The sequence below is a fragment of the Coptis chinensis genome, chromosome 3 (assembly GCF_015680905.1).
Source record: "Coptis chinensis isolate HL-2020 chromosome 3, ASM1568090v1, whole genome shotgun sequence".
Lineage (NCBI taxonomy): Eukaryota > Viridiplantae > Streptophyta > Magnoliopsida > Ranunculales > Ranunculaceae > Coptis > Coptis chinensis.
This window is the reverse complement of record NC_141458.1, coordinates 58,435,395-58,455,067: the sequence shown is the minus strand read 5'-3', so window position 1 is coordinate 58,455,067 and position 19,673 is coordinate 58,435,395.

The following is a 19,673-nucleotide window of genomic DNA, read 5'->3' as shown; positions in this document are numbered from 1 at the left end:
TGACTACAGACGAAGAGGCACGTTTGATTCACGTCATTCGTGAACACCGCTCCGCTATCGGATGGTCCTTAGATGATATTAAGGGGATAGACCCTAGCATATGCACGCATCATATACATCTTGATGACTGTACAAAGACATCACGAGAACCACAACGCTGCCTTAATCCCGCCATGAAGGAAGTAGTGAGAGAGAAAGTTTTACGTTTACTTGATGCGGGTATCATATACCCTATCTCTCGATAGTGGTTGGTTAGTCCCGTCCCACGTTGTTCCCAAAAAGTCCGGCATTCAAGTTATGCAAAATGAAAATGGTGAGTGCATCTCCACTTTCGCATTCCTTTGGAATGGAGAATTTGCATTGACTATCGCCAAACTTAATGCGGAACCCCGTAAAGATCACTTCCCTCTCCCATTCATTGACCCGGATGCTAGAACGCGTTTAGCGGGTCATGCTTACTACTGTTTTCTTGATGGCTATTCCGGATACTTCCAAATTGTCATCGATCCCGCCGATCAAGAAAAGACAACTTTCACATGTCCCTTTGGAACCTTTGCATACGCATCTAAATGCCTTTTGGTCTCTGTAATGCCCCAAGCACTTTCCAACGCTGCATGCTTCACATTTTTAGTGATATGGTGGAACGTTATATGGAAGTCTTCATGGACAACTTTTCCATTTACGGAAATTCCTTTAACGACTGTTTATCCAACCTTTCTAAAGTATTAACGCGTTGCGAAAAAAAAAATCTGGTACTCAATTGGGAGAAGTGTCATTTCATGGTTACCAAAGGACTTGTTCTAGGTCATATTGTTTCAAAAGACGGGATAGAGGTCGATAAAGCTAAAATTGTTAAAATTTCTTCGCTACCTTTTCCACGAACAGTTCGTGATGTCCGTGCCTTTTTAGGCCACGCTAGGTTTTACAGGAGATTCATTCAGGATTTTTCTAAAGTTGCTCGACCCTTAACCAATCTCCTACTTAAGGATGCAGTATTCGACTTCAATTTCAATTGCAAACAAGCTTTTGATACTCTAAAAACCGCTCTGACTACCGCTCCTATCATTCAACCCCCTGATTGGTCTCAACCATTCGAACTGATGTGTGACGCTAGCGACTTTGCTATTGGTGTCGTGCTAGGCCAACGACGTGACGACAAACCCATTGTCATTTACTACGCTAGTAAAACTCTTAACGACGCTCAACGTAATTATACCACAACTGAGAAAGAGTTCCTAGCTGTTGTCTATTGTTTGGATAAGTTTCGCCCTTACCTAGTTGGAACATTGACCATCGTATATACTTACCATGCAGCAATTCGGTACTTACTCGTGAAAAAGGACACAAAACAACGATTCTTCCGCTAGATCCTTCTCTTACAAGAATTCACCCTGGAAATCAAAGACAAGAAAGGAACCGAAAATGTCGTAGCCGACCATTTATCAAGGCTGGTTGGTGACATCGATAGTGATTCTGAAGCCATCGGTGATTCCTTCCCAGACGAATACTTGTACTCTATTTTCTCATCTCCATGGTACGCGGATATCGTTAACTACCTAGTTACTGAGGAAGTCCCCTCCTTTTGGTCACGTCCTGATCATAAAAAGTTCTTATCCACTATAAAATATTATTTCTGGGATGAACCCTACCTCTTTAAGTATTGTTCCGACCAACTCATTCATCGCTGCATTCCCGACTGGGAACACACCGACGTATTATCCTTTTGCCATGAACAATCTTGCGGAGGTCATTTTAGTGGGAAGAAAACTGCGGCCAAGGTGTTACAATGTGGTTTTTACTGGCCCACCCTTTTTCGCGATGCACACGAACATTGCATAGCTTGCATTTGTTGTCAGCACCTAGGTCGAATTACCAAACGAAATATGATGCCCCTAAATCCTATCTTGATTGTGGAAATTTTTTATGTTTGGGGCATTGATTTTATGGGACCTTTCCCTATTTCTCAAGGTTTTCTATACATTTTAGTCATTTGTAGACTATGTGTCCAAATGGATTGAAGCACTTTCGCGATGTCGCTCAAAATGACCATAAGATCTGTCATGAGATTTGTAAAAGAAAACATTTTCTCTCGCTTTGGTGTTCCCAAAACTATCATCAGTGATGGGGGTACACATTTTTGTAACAAAATTTTTGGGTTTTTAATGAAGAAATATGGAGTTACTCACAAGGTTGCTACTCCATACCACCCACAAACAAGTGGCCAAGTGGAAGTCTCCAACAGAGAGATAAAGTCTATTATGGAGAAAACTATCAACCCCTCAAGGAAGGACTGGTCTCTCCGCTTATCGGATGCCCTATGGGCATACCGAACAGCATTTAAGACACCTATAGGGATGTCTCCTTACCGCATTGTTTTTGGAAAACCTTGTCATCTGCCAGTTGAACTTGAGCATCGTGCCTTTTGGGCCATCAAAAGCCTCAATTACAATATCATCGAGGCAGGCGAGAAGCGAAAACTGCAATTAAATGAGCTGGAGGAGATTCAGAGTAATGCTTATGATCTCTCGAAATCCTACAAAGCTAATATGAAAAGAGTGCACGACAAGCACATTTTGCGTAAGGATTTCAAAATTGGCCAAAAAGTTTTACTGTACAACTCCAGATTACACATCTTTCCTGGTAAATTGAAAACACGATGGTCTGGTCCTTTCATTGTGTTAGCTGTGAAACATTATGGGGCATTCTCTTTGCTTAATCCAAAAGATAACAGTGAATTTCAAGTCAATGGACAACGCCTAAAACATTACCATGAATTACGCTCACCAGATGTTGAACAGACTCTTCTTCATAATCCAAAGATACACCGACTAGATGTTTAGTTTGGCGTGACTTTCGATCTTGTTTCTATAGAGGGTACGCCATTTTGGTAGCGGGCCATCTTCTATCTTATGATCTCCAAAGTTCTTTGAAGTGTGTGGTTGCAAGCGCCGGAACCTTAGTCCATGAAAACTCTTTTTCAAAGCGAGTATAAATGTCTTCTCGCAACACGAGCAAACGTGCTTTTTTTCGTAAACGATGGGTACCTAAAATTTCACCTCCTTCCTTCTCTTCCCTTTTCTACTCTCTACCTCGCTAACTTCAGCTAATCATTTGGTGTAAGCCTCACTCATCACAAATAGGGAATGGTCATAGTTCTTTTGCTCTTAAAATCGGCGTCGCGCTGAAGAATGGGCTGGTGTATGCATTGCCAAACACCCTTCCTCGCTCTAGGCCCCGACTTCCTATCCGATACTAGCCAGTTTAAGGTATACTTTTGCCTGACACCAGCTGCGCAAGATAATCTTCGTCGCCGCGCCGTTTCTCCCACAGGTTGGGACTCGTCTTGAGGATCTGACGTTAAAAGACTCACCTTGTAGATATGTTTATATTGTTGCCTTTTCCCTTTGCATTAAGTTTTGCACATGAGATTCGTGTCCAACCTCAGATGTTGCACACTTGGAACACAAACGGGCAATGGATTCCACCAGACCAACCCTAGAATTGGTTACTTTGAGTTCCCTTTGGGGCGGTTTGAGGATAGCCGTATGTAATAAGGGCAATTTTATTAGACCGTAGCGCGCACGGTCCAGGATGGTACCGTCCTGCCCCTAACCCCATAATACATAGAGGTGAAGCCACAGTCTGGCTGGATTGGGTTCGCTCCAGAGCCGACATGACAGTTGTCTATGATTTAAGATAGTGACTCCTCTGGACATCCAGTGTTTTTCACGTATATCTCCTTTGTTTATAAATAAAATACTCTCCTTTAAAAAAATAAAATAAAATAAAAATGTGACTTTCAAGAAAGACTCATACAATTGGATAGCATTTTTCGTGCCGATCGTTTCGGTATCTCATTCGTCCAATTCGGAGTCCAAACGAGCCAGCGAATGTTCATGGCGAGCCAGCATCAGTTTCAGGCTCAGATGATGGATACTCTGGGTGATATCCAGGAAGCAGTTAGCCTCCACGGGAGCTCGTACTGCACGACGTCGCAAGACTCCTGGTTCTTCTTCTGCAACCCCCGAGGATTCTGCTACAGCACCAGAGGATCATCAGTAGCTAGATTTATTTTTTTTCCGGTCTTGTATAATATTTATATCAGATATTTTATTTACGTGTTTGCATTTTCTAGCTTAATAGTAGATGGTTCCTAAATATTTCTATCTTGATATATTAGCTATATCTAATATTATAGTATATAGGTAGGAACATATATTGGTAATAATAAATTATATACATATATATAAATATACTTCACATGTCATACTTAAACAACAAATTTTAACGTAACTAACACGCTCGATAAAACCGATAATGAAAAACGCGTCAAAAACCACATCTAAAAAACGGTGAACCACATCTAAAAAACGGTCAGAAAACGGCAATTTTCTTTCTATAAATAAGTTCAACTCTTCCTCCATATTCACTAATTTCATATTCTTCCCTCTACACTTCTTATTCTAAAAACCGTTTTTGGATCACTCCAAGCCCAAGATTCATGGATGCACTAGAAAAGTTTGAGCAGCAGCATATTGAATATGCTACTCAAGTCTTCATGCTCGGTTGTTTTATTATAGTCATGTTGTTCATGTGGCATATAGTTCTATCTAACATTTAGGTTTGTATTTAAGTCATCATATCATTATGTTGTGTTTCCATACCGTTGTACGTTCTTACATCTTATTGTGATAGTATATCTATATTTTCTTTGTCCTTCTACTTCAGTTAAAAAACAAAACAAAAAAAACAAAAAAAACAAAAAAAAAAACAAACAAACAAACAAACAAAGGGGGCACTCCTTGTCACATGCCCCATTCTTCTCATCCACACACCATCCACTTTTGCGCATATCTTAGAAGATACACGTGGTCTAACTACCCTGTGACACCTCGAAACGTATCTTTTACATTTCGGATGGGTGCCTATTTATAACAAGGATAAGCACCTCAAAAAAAAAAAATTAACTTCCCTTTTTCAAAAATAATTTTCCACCACTCCATCTTTAATGGCCCTCACTCGAAGTTTCGTGCCCGAGCAAAATTTTATGGAAATTTTCCAAAATGGTCTTTTTCATCCCTTTTTTTACACTGAAATATTACGGCGAAGATGGTACCCTCTTTTACACCATAAGCAAGCATTTTATTCTAGAGAATTGGTCTTGTTATTCCACCGACAACATCTTTACTGAAAATGCATTATGCAACGTATTTAATCCCATGGAAGGGCTTCGCTTAATTCAACAAGGACTGATGACATTATTCAAACGTCAGAACATTATTATCACCAGCCTTCTTGAATTTCAGGACCTGCGGACAATAAACGAAGAGGAACAAGCATAATTCTTGCATAGCCACAACCAATTCTTGGCAAATCACACTCTCATAATGGAGAACCACGCCGAGATTTTACCGCATTTCCGACACGGACAATAAAAAACAAAATGTTGCAAACCAGGCAAATCACACTCTCATAATGGAGAACCACGCCGCACGCACGGATTGACGGCATAGAGAATCTTATAAACGGAGTCCTCCCACAAAAGGATCCTCGCCATTACTTGGGCCAATGAAACCATTTAAATTTTGCAATTTTCCTTTTAGTTTTTAATTTTCGTATGGTAAATTATTTTTACTTAATTATTCTCATCATACTCTAATATTTGTTTATCCTTGTCTAAACAGGTCACATTTTTTTACACAATGGAAGCTCCAAAGATGATTCCAGAACAATCTTTCCATTCATTGATGAATTCTCTGGTATATGGACATCTTTTCAGAGAGTACATAACTCAAGTTGGTTGGAACTCTCTCATTCTACACCCGGAGCAGACATACTCCCCAGGTTTGGCAACTTATTTTTATGATAACATGGAAGATCTACCAGCTATCCAGGGTTTCCCTTTGAATGGTTTTACACTACGTATTGGTAACACCCGACACGCTTTTTATGAGCCAACAGTGGCTATGGCTCTAGATCTTCCTCCTCTTCAGCCAGATCTCCCCATTCAATACATGATAGAGAATGACCTTAATGACTATTCTAGGGAAGATTTTGTTGCCCGGTATGGCGATGGCCTTGCCCACGTCAAAGAACGTGCCGAAGATGGCCGATGGCCGGAATTCACTATTCCACTAGCCAGTATGACCATGAATGTTGGAACTGCCATGTTATTTATTCTTCTGAACATCATGGGGGATTGGCATTTTTCCACTGCATCAAAGTCAGCATGTAAGACATTCCATGCATTGGCCCAGCAACATACCACCTTCGACATTACAGAACTAGTAATTGAGAATCTTAAGAAGGCTCGGTCTTTTCGACAACACTATATCACCCTGCCAGTTACAAAGATGTAGGATAGTGAGGACGCATTTTCCTCGAAGTTTGCAGCCACCTTTTAGACTTGGGTAAAGGTCGACTCTATGTGTTCAACAAAAAGATAATTCGTTCTTTGCGATTTTGGACATGGACACGCCTACGCAAGGTATCTTAAGAAAGTTCGTTCTTTCCCCATGATGATGATAAAATGATAGCTCATCTAGACAATGCAAAGAAGAGGAAGTGGAGTGAAGTTTGGAAAGCTATGATAGATTGGCGGGATCTTGAAGGAATGGCATTTCTACGAGGACGAGGCAAGGAGGGACTATCCCCCGCCAAGGATGGGGCAATGTGAGTTTATGCATGTACATATTTGTTTTACGTTTTGATGTGAAATAAATAAATAACCTAACAAAGGTGCTACTCTAACAGTGTGGTTCTACTTTTATGATGTATAATATATAGTGTGTTACAATAAATTTCTGTGGAAGATGTCAGCTTTATTTTTGCTCAACGCCTCTCAGGTATACTCCTTCTTCCTCTTAACATTTTGAGGACACAGTGTCCGACTGTTTGGGGGTGGTGAGAACCTTTTGCAAATATTAGGCATGCATAGTTGTATATAGTTACTTAATGTCTAAATAAACGTATTTAGTGACAAATTCTCGTTTCTCTTTCTATGATGAAAAATATTTAGAAATCTCACCCTAGCATCAAAATTAGGACTTGTTCTAAGAAACTTAATTTAATACGTATGCAATAGTTTTTACATTTTTTCATGAGCATTCATGCACTGACTATCATTAAATGTACACAGCAGTAAGTTTTTGGGACCCACGGTTAGACAACTTAATTTCCATATCCTGTAAGAATCTAACCAAAAGCCTCAAAATGTAGGATATATGAGTAATGACACACGGAGGAGTAGTTCTTCCGATATAGAGAAGTTCACACGCCTATTTACTTGATCACTACCCAAATCCTAAAGCGAGAATTTAGGCTTTCTTTGGATCGATATAGCCAAAAATTCGCACTGTAAAAAAATTTACCGCTAGTCGCCTAATCGAACCTTTCATTAATCCTTTCTCACCTTCACCAAAAAAAAAAAAAAAAATCATTACCCATCTAGTAACCACAAATAAATAAGCCTACCTAGATGATGAGTATGAGAAATATGATGAAGTGTAGAAAAATGAAAAAAAAAAAAACCTTGTTACAAATCAAAATCAGTTACCTGTTTCAGAATCAAAAGAAATAGAAATATGTTTCCAAAAATCAAAAGAAATGTCAAGGTTAGAATTCCCCCCAAAAAAAAATCAAATCAAAAGGGAATAAAAAAGCTTGAAAAATCCAAGTATGGAAACCCATGTTAGAAGCAGGAAAGAAAATAAGGATCCTCTAGTATAAATATCTCGAAGACCTTATTCTCTCATCCTTATCATTTTTGAATTTTCTATTCCATTTTCTTCTACACTACCACCTAAGCCCCATAACACCTAATAAAGACCTCTAGCTCAATTAGGAATAGGATAGTGTGATAATAAGTAGTAGTTGTGACTTCTCGACCTCGGCTCCTCTAACCGGCCATTGAGTATGTGAGGAAAACGTGCCCACTACACACCGGAGATAGCAAAGCTTGAGTGGAAAAATAAGAGAGAAATTGTGATTCGACACATACCGTGAGAACCTAATTAAGGACGCTTATTCAAAGGATCCGAAACGGTCCCCGCTTTCGTACATTTCATTATTAGATTATCGCATGCATGCTCATACGTAGATGTTTCAATTATTGTATGTATATTAACTTGAATTTCGAAAGAATAAAATCCTTGTTGCCCCTGCTAGTGAGATGTCTAGAGACCTGAGATTAATTAAGGAAACAAGCCTTTGTTACTGAGTCGTTGTAGTATAAATGAAGTTTGTGAGTATCTTCTCTGGAAAACTCTCACGAGGCTATAACTCGTCCACTAGGAAATTCCTAGTGGTTCAAGGCCTTGTTGCATACGGTTAATGCAACCGCACTCTGCGAAATGAGATTTAGCTTAGGACAACACATTTTTTGATCACTTATCGTTTTAATGTCTCTTCTTTGCTTGAGGACAAGCAAAGTGCTGTTTGGGGGTGGTGTGATAAGCACCCAAAACTGTAATATTAAACCCCGAGAGACATAGCATTTTGGTCGATTATGTGTTTAATAATCATGTAATAATTATATTTTCGTACTTTTGCAGGTTTCCGCAATTAAAATGAATATAATGATAAAACATGCATCGAAGTACGGGAATATTGGAATATTTGAAGTTTCCCACTCAACCCCGTGAAGCCCAACAAAACCCGACTAAAGCCGGGTTTCCAAAAGAACAAAACCCGGTCGCGAGCGGGTCCACATATAAAGAAACAAAGACAACTTCGAAGCTCAAATCGATAAATCTAGATCTTGACGTTGGCTAGTGAAGCCGCCAAGCACGAATACGGGAATATTTGAAGTTTCCCACTCAACCCCGTGAAGCCCAACAGAGCCCCGACTAGAGCCGTTTCCAAAAGAACAAAACCAAAGGCAGAGCGGGTCCACATATAAAGAAAGAAACTTCCGGCTCAAATCGGATAAATCTAGATGCCGACGGCTAGTGAAGCTACCATAGCGACGGGCGACGAAACGGGCGCAAGGACAAAAAGTTGTAAAACGCCAAAATCGGGCGCCCAATCGGGACACACTAAGTAGACCCACTCTGCGGCCCCGTAAGGCATGACGAAATCGGCATAGGCGGTGGCAAAGGATGGTTTCAATTTAGTGCCACCTTGCAATGAGGAAGACACGTACCAATTCAATGTTTGAATTGAATTGGGCTAAAATACAAAACCAAAACATAAAAGGACAAAACAAATGATAATAAAACAAAACTTTATAAAAACCGAAGTTTTGATCCTAACAAACTAAATTGGGCTAAAAAACAAACCTAATTCGATATTAAGATTTCACGTGAAGGGTCCCCAGCCTATATATATGTGAGGGGGGTCTTCATATATCTTCCTTCAGCATATTAATGCTTTAGCTACGCCTAGTTAGATTTTCTTCTTCAGTACTTACATTCTGCCATTTCCATTTCAGCAGCTTAAATACTGTAAGTTATTTTACCCTTAATAACAGTCATTTCTTTTCTTGTTTAATTTCTGTCCTGCATTTATTTACTTAATGTATACAACAAGTTTTATTAATCCTTCTATGACCATGAGCTAATCCCCCCCCTCAGGGGGAGGGTTATGCTGCTCGTGTGAAAATCCGGATTGACTCGTTACTATTCTAGAATCACTACTTAGGAATTAGGCATAGAATTGACATCCGGTCCCAAAATGACTGAGACTGTACAAAGTTGGACTGCTGATGCTCCAGACAGTCTTCGACGCGAATCTAAAATGTCTCTGGCTAGCGACTCTCTAGTGTCAGACAGCTCTCCAATTCGTCCAGCTGATGTGAAATCGAGCCAGGAGTTGAAATAATATACCAGAGATAAGGTATTATTGAAACTCCTTATGCTAGTGAAATGCGACCTAGAGATGTGGGCATGCGCTAGGGATCAATACTTTCGGCGTCGTCCGAAAACGCGACGGCGAAGTAGAGATGTAGTGACTTGGTAATATAAACTGTTAAAAAATGATTCTTGCATGGGCATGATTAACTCTCTCCCTGTTTCTATATTTTTGTTTACCTACATATAATCGCCGTAGTAATTTATATTATTTGCATTACCGTTAATTTAATTAAAACCAACTAAAAAGAAAACCTAAAAATCCTACTCACCAAAAGTTGTAATTCCAGTTGTGAACCTATCCGATCCCTCAGGTTTGGACGATCCCTTACTCGACCTATCCTACCAAACCCACGTGAGTAAGGTAACTTGACTAAAACGTACGACTATACGGACATTGAAATTTGGACTTTGGACTTGGGTCTTTGGACTTCGGACTTTGGACTGTGGACCTCGGACTTAAGAAAATAAGTAACTGAAAACCAAATAAACGTGTGTAAAGAGCGTTTTATCACCTGTTTTCTCCTTATTTTGACACAGAAATTGTACGTCGAGGATGGATGCCTCTTCTATTTCATTCAGAAGCCGCTTATTCCAGATAATTGGTTTTGATGTTCTACCAATTTAGCGGACATGAACATAGTAAATTCTATTTCCATGCCCATGGACAACGATTTGAATTAACTAAGAAAATTATCTCCGACATACTTCAAATTCCAATGAAAAACCCGGAGTTCCATATTCAAGAGTCACCATTTTATACCATTAAACAAATACTACAAGCCACTGTATCTCGTGGCGAAATCGGAAACAGACATCACGTTGTTCTTCAACGCTCCTTGAAACAGAATCAACGAGCTGTGCTCCACTGGTTAGGACACAATGTGGCAGGTACATCATCATCTGAAGTGACAAAACCTCAACTCCACCTACTTTGGATTATATAGAATCAAAGGGATGACTTTTGTATAATCCAATATCTCTGGAACTCTATCACTAAGCATAAAAAATGGTTAGCACCTCCGCCTACTCTAGTCACAAAAATTATGTTGCTTTGGAGTTATCTAGCTGTTTATCAAAAAATACCTCTTCAAAAAGCGGTCCTTACTGTAATTCACACAGAATGCGCCACTGGTTTTTAGACTCCAAATACTATGACAGATGAACAAGAAGACCAAAGCTCAATACCTGACCATTTCTTTGATGAAAATGTCATGCCGAACATTTTTAATCCTATGAAAGGCATTCATTTTCTTCATCAAGGTATGCGCGAACTACACGCACGCCAGGAAATCATCATCAAAAGTCTTCTAGATTTCTAGGAACGTCAAGCAATGCACGATGTTGAACAGGAGGCAATCTTGGAAAATCACTCTCAGTCCTTGAAAAATCACGCTCTCCTAATGGAGAATCAAACTACGCTCTTTGCCAACCAGGGGGCCATTCAACTTCAGCAAGGCCAACAAATTGATGAACTAAACTGTGTTGTGCACGATCTGCATCCCATCACCATCATCATCATCGTGATCCATGAATTTCTCAAAAAAAAAAAAAAAAAAAATATATATATATATATATATATATATATATATATATATATATATATATATATATATATATTATTATATATATATTATTATTATTATTATTAATTGAGTTTTCATCGTGTGCTCAAATAATTAAAAATTGTTGTTCTCTTTGTGTCTTCTTTTGTAAGCAAGGCCTACTAAGACTGTCATAATTCAAGTTATTTTTAAAATCTAATAATCAAATTTTAACCTGTTATTTTAAATTTGATTACAGAAGGGGTCTATCTTCTCCATACTCAGTCATCCATCTAGTCAAACTTTATTGGAAGCTTTTCTTCATATATATCCTTATCCATCAGGCGTGGGAGACATACTTCATTTTGGACATTTCCTCATATACACTGATTGATAGTCTGTCAGGAATCTTTGCCTTACCTATCGCTCTACTCCATCACACATGGCATCTTCATCAAGCATGGCATCTCCAAAAATCATTCCTGAGCAATCCTTCCAGGCTATGATGGATTCCAATGCTTATGGCCTTCATATCTATGATTACATCACTAATATCGGGTGGTCTTCCCTTGTTCTTCGCCCTGACCAAACTTATTCTCCAAGTTTGGCGGCCTACTTTTATACCAACATGGGAGAAACACTAGCATTCAACCATGCTCACGGCTTTTTCTTAGATGGGTTCACAATCCAAGTTGGCGGCACACAGTATATCTTTTCTAAGCCAACGCTTGCCCTAACTTAATTTGATCTTCCCTATCATGAAATGGCAGCAACATGGCCATACATTTTCTAAAACTATACCCATTCTTTTTCATGGCTTGCTTTTCGTGCAACATACGGTGATGGTCTTGAAATTAAAAAAGAAGGAGCTACACTTGGCAGATGGCTAGACATCACCATTCCCTTAGCAAGCATGACCATGAACGTAGGGAATGTAATGTTATTTGTCCTACTGAACATCATAGGAGATTGGCATTTTTCTACTGCCAATGATGCTGCCTGTGTAGTATTCAAGCACTTGCTCAAGGTCATACATTCTTTGACATCTTAAACTGTGTTATCTCCAATCTGAAAAAAGCTCGCACTATTCGAATCAATATATACTTTTACCTGTAACCACTTGCCGAATTACGAGGACACATTTCCCATAGTTTTCAGCTACTTTTCATGACTTGGTCACGGTAGATTTTATGTGCCTAGCGAATAGAATAATTCGTTCCTTAAGGTTTAGGCAATGGCGACGTCCTGCACTATACCTCAAGCATGTTCGTTGTTACCCGAACGATGACAAAATGTTGGCACATTTGAACGAATCAGGATAACAAAAATGAAGCATCATTTGGCAAACCAATATCTTTTGGCACGATGCTAATGAAATGCATTTCACTCATGAAGACGCCAGACCATCAGGACAGACTGGTTGGTAAATTTGAGTAGGCCATTATGTATATATATCACTGTATATAGTTATGTTTAATATGCTATTATTTTTCTTTGTTGATCTCTGTATAATATATTATGTTATAATCACTTTCTGTTCCAGCAATCTAGCTTTAATTTTGCTCACGTTTCTCAGGTAATTTCTTTCTTTATATATTGATACTTCGAGGACTAAGCATCATTCAGTTTGGGGATGCTTTAAACATGTAGCAAAAATTAGGCAACTTGTAGGCTGTATATAGTTTCTACTTTCTTGTTAGTGAATGTACTTAGTGACAAAGTCTTGTTTCCTTTTCAATAATGAAAATTGTTTAGAAATCTCACATTAGCATTTGAATTAGGATTTGTTTTTAAGAAACTTAAGATAATAACTACGCGATAGTTTTTACATCTTTTCATGAGTATTCATGCACTGAGTATCATCGATTGTACATAGCAGTAAGTTTCTGGAATCCACGGTGAGTATACTTAAACTATCAATCCTATGAGAATTTAACCAAAAAGCCTCGATATGTGTGATATGTGAGTAATGACACAGAGGAGTAGTTTTTCCGAATAGAGAAAATCACGTGTCTACTTACTTGATCACCATCCGAACCCTAGGTGAAAATTTAGGCCATCTTTGGATCGACATAGCTAAAAATTCATACCTGTTACAAATTCTACCGCTAGTCACTCCACTGAACCTTTCATCAAACCTTTCACTTTCACCAAAAATTTCTTACCCATCTATTAACCCCAAAGAAAAGAACCTACCTAAATGATGCGTATGAGATATATGATGAAATGTAGAAAAATAAAGAGAAAATTTTGTTCCAAATAAAAGTTAGTTACTTGCTTTAGGAAAGAAAAATAGAATCATGTTTCTTAAGCCTTAGGTAAAAAAAAAGGTCCAAAGGCTTAAGAACAAAATAGGAAAACTCAGGTAGAAGCAGGAAAAGAAAACAAGGATTTTCTAGTGTAAATATCTTGAAGACCTTATTCTCTCATATTTATGATTTTTTTTATTTTCCATTTCCATTTTCTTCTATACCACCACCTAAGCCCCATAATACCTAATAAAGACATCTAGCTCAATTAGGAGTAGGATTGTGTGATAATAAGTAGTAGATATGATTGATCGACCTCGGCTCCTCTGACTGTCATCGAGTATGTAAGGAAACGTGTGCCCACTGCACACTGGAGTTAGTGAAACCTAAGTGGAAAAATTATGAGTGAATTTGTGTTTCGACACATACCTTTGAGAACCCATTTAGGGACGCTCTACAAAGGATCCAGAAACAGCCATGTTTGTGCATTTCAATGTAAGGTTCACTATATGCATGTTCATATGTAGATGTTTTAATTATTATATGCATATTAACTTGAGTTTCAAAGGAATTAATCATCGTTCCCCGCTAAGGAGATGTATAGATATCTGATATTAATTTAGGAAACAAGCTTTTGTTACTGAGTCGTTGTAGTATAGATGAAGTTTGTGAGTATCTTCTCTGGAAAACTCTCACGAGGCTATAACTCATCCACTAGGGAATTCTTAGTGGTTTAAGACCTTGTTGCATACGGTCAATGCAACCGCACTCTGCGAAATGAGAATTAGCTTAGGACTGTACATTTTGGCCACTTATCTGTATATATGTCTCTTCTTTACTTGAGGACAAGCAAAGTGCTGTTTGGGGGTGGTGTGATAAGCACCCAAAACTGTATTATAAAACCCCGTAGAGATGTAACATTTCGGTTAATTTTGTGCTTAATAATCATGAAATAATCATATTCTCGTGATTTTGTAGGTTGGAACAACCAACGTAAAAAATGATGATAAAGCCAGTATTTAAGCACGGAATATGGAGTATACATAAAGCTTTCCGATTAAGCCATGTGAAGCCCAACAAATTCGGACTAAAACCTAAAGACTCAAATAGGATAGAATCAAGCCAGAAACGGGATTACGTGCACAGAAACAACAAGCTTTTGGAGCTCATATCTCTTGAATCAGGACTCCAAATTCGGCAAGTAAACTGCTCAGACGATTAGTGCGACGAGCTATACGAAAAGGCGGTAAATTGTAAAAATGTCAAAAGACCGACCCACTACTGGACACAGCACGTGGACCCACTATGCGGGCCTGCAAGATTTGATGAGTCATCATGTAAGACAAGACAAATGTGCAAATAATTGGCACAAAGTGGACACCTTACATGCAATTAATGAAGTTAGTTGGATTTAGGTGCTAATAATGGAAAAAATGCAAGGTGTCAAAAGGGTTTTAGTTTTAGATAAGAAGAAAGTTAATGAAGGGGGGTGTTTCACGTGGGAGGAAATAGAGAAAGCTCTCATATGTATGAGGGGGGATGATTTTAGCATTAACTCCCTTTTTCCTTTTCATTCCTTGTCTTGTAATTTATTTTTTGTTTTTGTTTTATGTTAAAAGCTTGTAATAGTGTTAATGGGGAACATTCTTAGTTCTTAATAAAACTCCATCATTTTCTTAGGTAAATAAGGTTTTAGTTTTTCTTTTCTCTTTCTTATTAGCTTATATAACTTGTAGTTTTTCAAATAATCTAAGGATCATGAGCTAAATGTTGGATTCGTATATGTTTCTTAGAAGTAGGATTCACTACTTAGGACTAAGGACACATGTAACACACTACCCAAAAATGGTAGTGTTCGGCCAAAATTGAGGCCTGGAGGTTGAGAAAGACTCGTGTGCGCCACCCTTTTCATGCCTGGGCTAGCCGTGCGCGCGGGTCTTATTGGACCTCTTAATTCTCTATTTGACAGGTTGTATGAGTCCAGGAGTTGAGATGGTATTTCAGAGATGAAATATCAGTTCAACTCCTTATGATAGGAAAATGGACTTAGAGATGAGTTCATGTCGCTAGGGATCAACGCTCTATCCGTTAGGATTTGATAATGAACCCAAAATGGCTTAGAGATTGTAGTAATCTGATTCTAAGATAATATAATGAGACCTTGCATGAGTAGCATAATCTTCTACCATTTCTTTCTCTTTAAATATCTAGTTAAAAGTCTTAGTTTTTCCGTTTTTGTGCCTCACATTTTAAGTGTTCGTTAGGATTTAAAACAAAGCAAACCTTAACTAGCAAATCAATATGAAACTTACTCACTAGTTTCCTAATGAGCAGAATAAAGTTGTAATGTGTCCTAGACTTTAGGTTGGAACGAATTCCTACTCGAGCTTAACGAATGAAGAATCGTGAGTAAGGACTTGAGTTTACACCGAACGGAGTAGAGAAATCAAATCTTTATTACTGCAAAGTGTAAATATCATGTTCTTACTGATCATACATTATGTTGAGGTATGAACAGTGATTGTTCATGAGCTATAAGTAGTGATTGTTCATACCCCAAATAGGTATGAGCAATTATTATTCATACTATATACACCGGGTCATTTCGGTTGGGCCTAGCCGTTTATTATTTTGCATTAAGGGTATACTTGACCTTTCATCTACCCGAGCAATTTTTTATTTCACGGGGATACTTGATTTTTTATCTACCCGAGCCGTTTTTTATTTGGCATCAATGGTATACTTGATCTTTCATCTACCCAGTCCTTGGGACTGATAAAAAAAAAGGTGGTATTGAGAGTGATTTTTTCGTCCCTTTTGTCCATGAGAATTACTCTATTATCAAGTGAGCAGAGTGAACGTTCTGGGCAGGAGGGGTATGTGGCCCAAAATGTTGTTTGGTTGGTTTATGTCTGTCCGCCGTCCGTCCTCAATCTCTCTTCATTTCTTCTTTGCCAAACATTCTTTCTCTCCAATATCTCTCTTTCTCTCTCTGCGATAACTTGATTAGTTTAGATTTCTTCTTTCAATTGATGTCGATGACTCCTTTGTCTCATTCTCATCAATAACTCATCCCCTACGCTCGTCTCTCTAACCCACTCCAAATTCATCAACACAGAGCTAGAGAACGCAAAGAAGAAGAAGGAAGATTTTGCGTAAGCTTTATTCCTCTTACAAACTCTTCAATTCAATGTATTGATTAATGAGTTAATTTAATAAGTTGGGGTTCTTTGAATTGAAGTATCAAGTGACGGGTTTTTATTATTTTAGTGATATTTGATTTTTTTTTGATAGCTTTAGAACTTAGGGTGTTTGATATTTTTTCGTTTTCATGATTTGGGTGCTTTGAATGTTGTGTTTTCATGATTTGGGTACGTTTTGTTTTCATGATTTGTAGCTTAGACATCTTTTTTATTCTTTTGATTTGTTTTTAGATAATAGATTGATAGTAAAGTACGGTATGATATACGATTGAGCTTACTAAAAGGAAATGAAATTTGATTTTTTAGTGGAAGACTTAGAGGAATGTACTTGATGTTTGGGGTTTGATATTTGCATTGTTAATTCAAAGTTAAGCTAATAACAATGTTGTTAGTACTATTAGAGAAAATGGTATGGGACTTTCTCATCAATTTGTGAACAAGTAGTTCTGATTTGAAGGAATATACACTGATAGTCGACATTATGATCGCAGACCACCTTGTAAATAGCATGAGCATGAGTTCCCTGGTTTTATCCTTTTCTAGTGGGAAATTAAAAGGCATTAGTCTGCCTTAGTTCATTCAGTCAACTTTCTAGGCATGCTGTACTTTGAAATTTTATTGATGTATAATGTAGTTTTCTTAGATGAGATAAGATGTTCTTAGAATTTTTTTGAGAATGTTTTGGAGAAGAGACCACTATTCCCTGTTGGTTACTGCAATTCTCTCAAAGGGTGTCTGGGGACATGGCACTGTTATTCTCCACCCACCCCTTCTCCGCTCACGCCCCACTGCTAAGCAATATACTATATCTTCCGTGTTTTGTAATAGTCCACTTTCATACGACACTCAAAACAATGTCCGTGTTTTCTAATAGTTATAATTAACTAAGCGACGAACTTAAATTATCGCAAATAGAAAAATAAAACTGAAAACGTTAGTTGAAGTGACATCCGAGTTTTTAAGTTATATAGACGTTACTAGCTTTTTTTATTCACTAATAGCCGGATGGGGAATTCCCCACCCCATCTATTGACTAATAACTTATTACCTACAATATACAACCCCTATTAGGAGGAGTTTTTTGGCACTTGGAGTATAAACTTTACACTTTATAATTGCTTTACCCTTCCCCTTTTATTGGAGATGCCCTAAATAACGGGGTACTTCTAATGATTGAGGGAGGCACTTCTAAATTGTGTAAATAGGGAAATTGAAAAATAACTACTCGCTAGTGGGGAGGGTGTGAAAAACAATGAGTAATTCTACGCTGACACAGGATTTCGACACAATCAACCAACACATTGAGGTGGCTGGTGACATGTCATGTCCACATAAGCAAAAGTCAAACAGACCACTTTTCAATTTTATTTTCATTTTCTTTTCTTTTTAATTAAATAAACTCACGTATCTCTCATCTCTTTCCTTTTCAAATCAAAAAACTGCAGGGCGAACTTTTCAAACCCCACACCCTCTCTCTAACTCAATCTTTACAAGATTTGTATCTCCTTCTTATGTTGATATTACTGATTCTGAACGTTTGATTGGTGAGGCTGCTAATAATCAAGTTGATATGAACCAAGTCAATTCAACACTGTTTTCGGTCACGTTTTTTTGTAACTCCAATTTGTTTTCTTTATTTTATAGGGTTAACTAGTATTACCCAATTAGATGGGAATGGGAAATTAGGGTCTCCTCCCTAAACACACGGTCAACTTGGTTTGATCGTTAACTTTCAAGTCAAACAACTGAAAATAACACAAATGCCCCCACCTAATTAAAATTGAACATTTTTTTTTAAAATAATGAGGGCATTTATGTCATTTTCAGTTATTTGACTTGAAAGTTAACGGTCAAACCAAATTGACCGTATATTTAGGGAGGAGACCCTAATTTCCCATCTAGTGGGATCCTAATTGGCTCATCTAGTGGGGGTAACACTAGTTCACCCTATTTTATATTGTTTGTTATAAGTTATATTTTCCAATTATGAGTTGTGTTGTGCTAAATCTATTTTTTATTTGTTCAATTAAATTAGGGTTTTTATATTAACTAGTTCTCAATTAAGAGTTAAGATTGTAGAGGCGTAGAGCTTGTTTCTATAACCATTTAAACTTTTTTTTAGATGATTCTTGATAGTAAACGAATCTGCTGAAACTAAGCATTTTGTATTTGCGCATGTGTTATTTGATTAAGTGCAGGGATGCATTATAAATTTTCATTGTGCCATTCAAATATAGAGGGATTCTTATTAATTACTCAGTTTCTAACTCTCACTACTATCAGATAAATGTGAAACTTGATCGGACCACTACTTTTTGTCGAAATTCTGAGATTCATACTGTAATCTTGGTCATTGAAAAATTATTTCTAGTTTGCCTACTGAATCAAGACTATGGCATATTCATTTGGGGAGGGGAGTCCTACACTAAAGACTGGCATATTTACATTTTTTTTTTTTTTTGGTAAATGATCCTTGGGTTTGTGTAGTTTTTTTTGTATAATGTAGTGGATTTTTAGCTTAACGGTAAAGCGCTTGAGAGGTTGAGTGCATCTCGACGACATCTCAAGAGACGGTGGTTCAAACCCACTAAAATCCAATTGAAGGTTTCTATTTATCATAGTTTATTGCTATTTTTTTTTTCAAAGTTGTTTCGATGTAATTGGATTTATATATATTAATGGTACGTAGGATACAATTGGTGGAACAAAATTTATGGAGTTTGGTAGTAACATTTAGTAGGCGTGAATGAAGAATGAAAGTTAGTCGAGCAAACTGTTTCTTTTACTCTTAGTTGCTTGTATACTACTTAATGTAGCATAAAAAAGGCC